Source organism: Octopus bimaculoides, chromosome 18 (assembly GCF_046866305.1).
Source record: "Octopus bimaculoides isolate indiv1 chromosome 18, ASM4686630v1, whole genome shotgun sequence".
In the NCBI taxonomy this organism is placed as follows: Eukaryota; Metazoa; Mollusca; class Cephalopoda; order Octopoda; family Octopodidae; genus Octopus; species Octopus bimaculoides.
In genome coordinates, this window is record NC_142945.1 from 9,868,919 (window position 1) to 9,877,755 (window position 8,837).

An 8,837-nucleotide genomic window follows, 5' to 3' on the forward strand; every position below is an offset into this window, starting at 1 on the left:
TTATTGAAAATACAAACAAGAAGCACATATCATACAGACTTATCAACAAGAAAACGAAGCGACCGGAGAATTTCTCCACCCAAAAAATTGAGATTTGTCTCAAACCGATATGGCCCTTTCAAAGTCATGTTACTTGGGGACGAAAATTTGCCACGGTCCTAGTACGCTTTAAGAGCGAACAGTTAGCGAAGGAATTTTCAACACTCTCTCTCCACACAGATGACTTGGTGATGATACCGAGTTATCTTGGACAGAGAGTGACGAAGGTGACAGTAAAGAATGTCCCTTCACAAGTGGAAACACAGTGGATAGTAGGTTCTATATGCCTCGAAATGGAGGAGGCAAATATATTAGAAATTGCTACTGCAGAGGAGAAAAACTGGGAAGGGGGAAAAAAAGTCGAAGTCCTCCTCCACATCACTGAAGAGGAGTGCCAAAAGATCCCCACACACATCCAACTGGCAAAGGACCACAAGTTATATGTAGTGGTGGAAGGAAGGCGGCCACGTTGTTATGTATGCGGCAGCGAGGCACACCTCAAGGACAGTTGCCCAACCGCCGCCAACCAAAAAAAGCAACAAGGGCAACCACCAAAACCCGGAAAAAAAACCCTACTACCAACACCACCATCAACAATCAAAACAAGAGAAACACAAGCAACACTGGCAACTGAGAAGACAACAGCATCTGCAAAAACAACAAGTGAGGAAGCAGGGGAAAAGAAAGAAAATTCCAAGACTGTTTCCCCCTCCCCCACATCACACACACCTCACACAAATAACAAGCCATCAGCACCAACAAAAACAGCAACACAACCACTCACACAAGTACACACAGACGCTCACAATTTGCCCCTACCCCCTTCCGATTCCTCAGAACCTTCGTCGGAAGATGAAAGTAATGAGGAATGGCAAATAGCCCAGAAAGGAAGGAGGAAGAGGAGCAAGAAAAGAAAAGCAAACACAAACAAAGCAGGGAGATACACAACTCCCGAAAACACTCCAGACACCAACACAAGCACACACAACTACAACACAAGCAACAAAACCCCAAAAGCAAGTACACACACAATGCTCACTGCCATCAACACAAAAAACTCAGAGTTGATGGAATACATCAACACAAAAACAAACATAACAAACGAAGACATAAAAACCAGCAACCACCCATACACAACACCGCCAGAACACATCAAAATACTACACATAACACCAACCCTGCATCACACACTAAAATCTATTTTTCCAAAGGCAGTTGGCAAATGCCAAAAATACCTGGCGAAAAAACTATATAGTGATCTCCTCGAAGAAAACCCGAAGGAGGAGACACAAAAACTCTCAAACGGTAAGTGACTCTCTTTATAAAACTTTAACACTCAAATCAAAATGATGCTCAAGATTGGTTGTGTAAATGCGCGTGGCTTGGGGTCCCCTTGGAAACAAGGGTACCTCCTAAATGACATAAAGTCACATAAACTAGAAATCATAGCCATAAGCGAGACCAGACTCCATGATCCGCGGGCCCTATCGTCCATGTTTGGCAGACAGTTTAACATTTATTTTTCTCCCTGTCTGCCGAGAATGGGCGGTAGTGGCACGGCGGTACTCTTTCGCAAGAGTCTGGATCTCGAAGTAAAGACAGTATTCATAGACCCGGAGGGTAGATTGGTTGTTCTGGATGTCGATGGCAGCGATGGGTGTGCTTTTCGACTCATATCAGTATACGCACCACCTTTAACAGGTAGGCCGGATTTCTTTCGACGTCTAGAAGTATTCCTAGGAACGTCTCGTCCTTTACTTTTAGTGGGGGATTGGAATGCTACCTTGGACACGCATCTAGACTATGTGGGCAGAGATAGGAATAGACGGGGATGCAAATGCCTCAAAGACCTGCTCAGACGCTTTCAACTGTCTGACAGGTACCGACTCGATTACCCGAATGCGCCAATGTGGACATGGACAAACCGCATCGGGTCGTCGAGATCGTATCTAGATAGAATACTGTGTAGGAGAGTAGATAGAGATAGCATAGGGTGTCCACAATTTCACATAGTCAGCTACACGGATCACAAACTTGTGACGTGTACGCTAGACTTAGATAAGACACATAGGCAGGGCTCCGGTTACTGGAAACTAAACGCGTCTTTCCCGTCGAGACCAGTTTTCAGAGACCGGATTAGCACGTTAGTAAAGAGGGCTTTGACAGGAGCCATCATCAATAACAAATGGTGGTTTGCCCTCAAGAGAGCAATAAAAGCGGAAGCGGTTAGGTATAGCAAAGCACTAGCCATAGACAGAAACAGAGTAGAGGGTGAACTAGTTAAGAAGCTAGAAGAGGCAATTAGAAGTGGCATCGCATCCGACGTTTTGGCGGCGAGGTTGGCCCTTGACCAACACTTCAACGCCAAACACGAAGGGTGCGTTGTCAGGGCTAGGATGCGTGCTCTAAGAAACGAAGGTGTTGGAGCCGCACGAGAGGCCCGGGTGGCGGAGGCGCAACAGGGCAACAAAGCCACCATTCGGTCTCTGGTGGACGAACAGGGGCGCGAACTGCTCGAGCCAAGCAAAATGTGTGAGGCCTTTCAGCGGCACTTTGCTCGACTGTTTGGGACGAATGGCGAGCGAGAACGCAGGGTGGACTTCAGTGCCTACCTGCACAGCCTGCCACGACTCTCGGCAAGAGAGGCGGAGTGCTGCGAAGGTGCCATCACGGCGGCGGAAGTGAGGGACGCGATGGCGGGATGCTCGAGGGACAAATCTCCGGGTTTGGATGGTCTGCCCTACGAGCTTTACAACTGTAAGCCAGACTTGTTTGGAGACGTCTTGGTGGCGGTGTACTGCAACTGGCAGCAAAACGGGAGCATTCCTGGTTTTGTGAGTCGAGGAGCCGTAACGCTGCTGAAGAAAGATCCAAACAAGGGGGACGTCATAGATAACTTTAGGCCCATCACTCTGCTCAATGCAGACTTGAAAATTTTGGCCAAGGTGTTAGCCAAGCGGTTGGCGCTTGTCATCGAGAAACTGATCGGCAAGGCACAAACGTGCGCGGTGCCGGGCAGGAGCATCCATGACAACCTCCATCTGATGCGCTACATCATAGAGAGGGTAGTTAAGGAACCTGGCATGGGTGGGGCCCTGATCAATTTAGATCAATCGAAAGCTTTCGATAGGGTAGACCATCAATACTTGGAGGCTGTCCTCATAGCAGCCGGCTTCGGTCCCATTTTCCGCGGCTGGATGGCTGCCTTGTACAGAGGCATCCGTTCGGTAGTTCGCGTCAATGGGCATCTATCAAGACCCTTCGACATTGCACGTTCGGTCCGTCAGGGATGCCCCCTCTCGTCGCTTCTGTACGTGTTGACTCTCGAGCCACTACTGCGGAAGCTGGCGACGCTGAGGGGCATCCCGCGAGAGTTGGGATGCGGGACGAGCGTGTCGGCATACGCGGACGACGTCACCGTCATAGTGTCTAGCCAAAAGCACATCGAGCTTGTCGGCGAGACACTGAGAGACTACGAAGCGGTAACGGGAGCAAAAATCAACCGGGATAAGTCAGTGGGCTTGCGGCTCGGCACCTGGAGAAGCAACCCCATGCCGTCAAGTAGCGCCTCCGTCGTGGGACGTTGGACTGACGGTCCGGTTGAGATGCTCGGGGTCTGGTTTGGTCCAGACCTCCAAACGGAGAAGAACTGGGACGAGATAACGAGAAGGGTGGCCACTCTAGCCTGGCAATGGGCCGAGAGGAAGCTTTCCCTGAAAGGTCGGGCGGAGGTGGCGAACACGTACATCGCGTCCGTCATCTACTACCGCCTGACCGTCGTTCCTTGTCCCGACCCTACCATCACCAAACTGGAGCGCATCCTCTTCCGCTTCTTGTGGAAAGGAAGCGTTCCGATGGTTAGGCGATCCGTTTGCTGCCAACACCCGTTAAAAGGAGGACTGGGCATGCCGTGGTTGATGATGCGCAGACACGCGCTGAGACTGCGACATCTCCGGCTCTACGTAGACAGCGGTGAACAGGTGTGGTCACCGTTTGTGCGGCGCGCTTTCCCGCAGCTCGTCTCCATGACCGAACTGCAGTCATGGATCAAGAAGGGGCCGAGGAAGGGCGAATGGCACCGCGAGTGTCGCGCTGCTCTTCGGCAACTCCAACAACCCGGGTCAACCTTGAGCGACTGCATCACAACTAACGCATTCTATAGTGGATTAGTGGAGGGAAGGTACGACGACGATCTCGGGGCGAACCTGGGCGTCGACGAGGAATACCTGACCCGCCTGTTTAAGACGACCTTCGGGCCGGGACCTATGGACAACTTCCAGAGATCCCTGGCCTGGCAGTGCTATCGAGAAGCACTACCCGTTCGGGATAAGCTCTACAGGCATGGCTCGAGAAACACGGGGCCGACCTGTCCGAGATGCCGGCAGAGCGACGAAACCGTTCTGCACGCACTCGTACAGTGTCCCACCATTTCCGAGCTGTGGGCTTACGTCGAACAACTGCTATCGCGTGTGGGACGAGTCGGTCTATCAGCCGAGTCTATCGTGAATATTGTCGCGCCTCCTTCCTTTAAACGGGAAGGAAGAGCTATTTTCATCGTACTTGTGGCTATGGCGAAAGAATGTGTATGGTGGACGCGTCTGAAAGGTCTAGAGACAAAGACTTTCCTCTCTGGGCAATCTCTCATCAACTTCTTCAAGTATCACCTGAAGAGGAAGTTGAGAGTAGAAAGGGAAGTCTTGTCTAGTGAATGCTTCAAAAAAAGATGGGTGAATGTAGCAAGGATGGCACGTGTGAACGACGGAGCCATCTTGAGCATAACCCTATGAACAAGAAAAAAAAAATAAATAAAACAAAAAGGCAAAAGAGAGTCACTTACTGTTATAGTTTCTTCAATGAGAATATTGACCAAGGTTACCGTGGTCTTTTCCGTGGGCTTTTCCTTCCACGGCTAAACCTAAACTGTCCTCCCCTCTTTTTACACGAGAACATTACTGTGTGATACACGATCCCTATTGATCGGCCTTTCCTTTTCTTTTTTTTTCGATCCCTTTTGATCGAACTTCCCCCTTTTTCCCTTCCTACGATCCCTTTTGATCGACACCACCAATTTTTTTTTTTTTTTTTTTTTTTTTCCTTCCTTCCCCCTCCCAAAAAGAAAAGCTCTACATTGTATTTGTCCCATCTTCGTTGAGCCCTGTGTGGCTAATAAAAGAAATGTATTTATCTATCTATCTATCTATTTATCTATCTATCTATCTATCTATCTATCTATCTATCTATCTATCTATCTATCTATCCATCCATCTGTCTGTATATCTACCTGTTAATCTGTCTATCTATCTATCTGTTCTGTTAAAGCGCGTAGCTTAGTAGTTAGGGTGTTGCACTCATGACCATAAGATGCTAGTTTCGATTCCTCGCCTGGGCAATGCGTTGTGTTCTTCTGCAAAACATTTCATCACACACGTTGTTCAGCCGGCAAAATTAAGCTTGCGGAAGACCGGCGTCCCGGGAGGGGGGATGTATACACCAAAGGGACCTAATGCAGTTTCCCCACTCTCCTTGAAAAATGCATTTTTTTTCTGAAAAACTTTTTTTCGGATTCCTACGTTCAAGATGTCGGAGATTACGAATATACTCTCTTTACTCTTTTACTTGTTTCAGTCATTTGACTGCGGCCATGCTGGAGCACCGCCTTTAGTCGAGCAAATCAACCTCAGGACTTATTCTTTGTAAGCCTAGTACTTATTCTATCGGGCTCTTTTGCCGAACCGCTAAGTTACGGGCGCGTAAACACACCAGCATCGGTTGTCAAGCAATGTTGGGGGGACAAACACAGACACACAAACACACACATATATTTATATATACGACGGGCTTCTTTCAGTTTCCGTCTACCAAATCCACTCACAAGCCTTTGGTCGGCCCGAGGCTATAGTAGAAAACATTTGCCCAAGGTGCCACGCAGTGGGAATGAACCTGGAACCACGTGCTTGGTAAGCAAGCTACTTACCACACAGGCACTCCTCTATCTATCTCTTTATACACATATCTATATGCTTATTGAATTAAAAATTTTGAAAACGTGGTCTCTTGCATATTCGGTTTCCTACAATCTCTTTCAGGTAAACAAAATCAAAATTTAAATTAGTGGGGTGGGGGTGAAATATAAAAAAGAAAAATTTTTGTTTTTTTTGCATATTTGTAATCTCTGATTTCTTAAACGAAGGAATCCGGAAAAAAATTGTCTTAAAAAAAATGCATTTTTCAAGGAGAGGATATGAAACAACATTAGCCCACCCCACCGAAGAACCTAGGATCTTTTGCTCTTGTGCGTATCCATCTATGTATCTATTTATCAAGCTATTTGTCTATCTATCCATTTATCTATCTATCTATCGATCTATCGATCTATCTATTTATCAAGCTATTTGTCTATCTATCTATCTATCTATCTACCTACCTACATATCTATCCATACATCTATGTATATGGGGCGCCACGTAATAGTTTGTTGCTAAAACTTATGTGCAATGAAGTGCTTCTACTTCTACAAAACACGAAATATATAAACAATGTTTATACAATTCCTAATAACATTTAGTGTGGAGGTGCAATGGCCCAGTTGTTAGGGCAGCGGACTCGCGGTCGTAGGATCGCTGTTTCGATTCCCAGACCGGGCATTGTGAGTGTTTATTGAGCGAAAACACCTAAAGCTCCACAAGGCTCCGGCAGTGGATTGTGGCGGACCCTGCTGTACTCTTTCACCACAACTTTCTCTCACTCAATCTTCCTGTTTCTGTTGTACCTGTATTTCAAAGGGGCCAGCCTTGCCACGCCGAATCTTCCCCGAGAACTACGTTAAGGGTACACGTGTCTGTGGAGTGCTCAGCCACTTGCACGTTAATTTCACGAGCAGGCTGTTCCGTTGATCGGATCAACTGGAACCCTCGACGGAGTACCAACCAATCAATATTTAGTGATGAAAAAATATAATAGGATTGTTTAAATCTCGAAAGGCACCCGACTAAAGTAGAAATCAAAGAGGTACAATGGTAAATATAAAAAATGTTTGGGAGTCACTGAACTAATTTGTCAAACACACACTCTATAACTTGGGATAAAATAAATATGCGGACAACCACTGGTTAAGAGCGTGGGCTACTAACCCCGAGTTCAATTCCAGGCAGTGACCTGAATAATAATAAGGATAATAATAGCACACTCGATAAGTTTGGTCGAACAATTGAAAAAAAAACAAAAGAATACAGTATGTGTGTGTGTGTGTGTGTGTATTCATTCGTACACACGCACATGTATATACATACACTTAATGTATATATACGTCTATGCATATATAGATATATACATACACACAAACATACATATATACACACACACACGCACACACATCCATACATAGTTTCATATACACAAGGGAAACCCCCATCAACCCGACAGTGCGCATATCATATACACATCTAACTCAGAAACGCAGATTAGACGGCTATGGGTGGATTTATTTTAACAACTGAGAACCCCCACAACACGAAATCCTGACTACGCCCATATATATATATATATATATATATACGCACACATACACATACACATACACACACACACACGTGTGTGTGTGTGTGTGTGTGTGTGTGTGTGGCGAGCTGGTAGATGCGTTACTGCGTCGGGGAAAGAATTGCTTAGCAGCATATCTTCCGACTTGACGTTCTGAGTTCAAATACCACCGGACTCGGTTTTTGCCTTTCTTCCTCTCGAGGGTCGATAAAATAAGTATCAGCTGAGCACTGGGGGTCGATCTTTATCTGTTTACAACCCCCCCCCCCCCGCCCTGACATTGTTGTCCTTGCACCGAAATTTGAAACCCACATACAAGCATACATATATACAGAGTGAGCGCAAGAATTATGTTTATATATGTAAATACATAAGTAAGATTCAGTTGAATTAGGTACAGGAATAGTGGCAGAATCACTGTAAATGCTTTTGCTCCATGGATTTTAAACTATGTTAAATCGTTTTGAATGTCCTTTATTTGGAAGTTCGAGAATTCATCTGACGAAATAATGTAATGCTTTCATTAATCAATTTAAAAAAATAGTCGTTATAAACGGCCGTAATGCGTTGGCACCTGTACCTCCACTGTTCCTCATTTATATTGTACACACACACACACACACACACACACACACACACATACCAATCGCCATGCCTGATCGCTAAATCTACAAGTTTTTTTTTTCATTCTCTCTGTGTTTATTTTCGCTTATTCCTTTCTGCTGAAGAGCGTAGGCTCGAAACGTAAAAGACTTTTTCATTTTCTCTGAGTGTCAAACTAATACACTTGCTTGTTGTTCATACACCTGTCTTCGTCTTGCCTTTCTATAAATTTCCACTATATATATATATATATATATATATATATATATATATATATATATATATATATATATATGTACACTACATACATGCTATATATATACGCATACAGATGTGTGTGTGTGTGTGTGTGTGTGTGAAGGTGCGTGGTTTGGTGGTTAGAGTGTTCTACTCATGATTCCCTAACCGAACACTGCGTTGTGTTTTTTTGAGCAAAACGCATCATTTCGCGGTACTCCACCAAATATAGCAGGTGCTCTATAAAGGAGTCCCTAATTTGCATACCGAAAGTGTTTAACACTCTATAAATACCGTACGTACGTATGTATGTATGTATACACAGAAGATACAATGTATTGTGTTCTTTTACTAAATTCCACTCACAAACTATAAGTCACCACTCACCATAGGGTGTAATAGAAAACACTTGCTTAATGTTC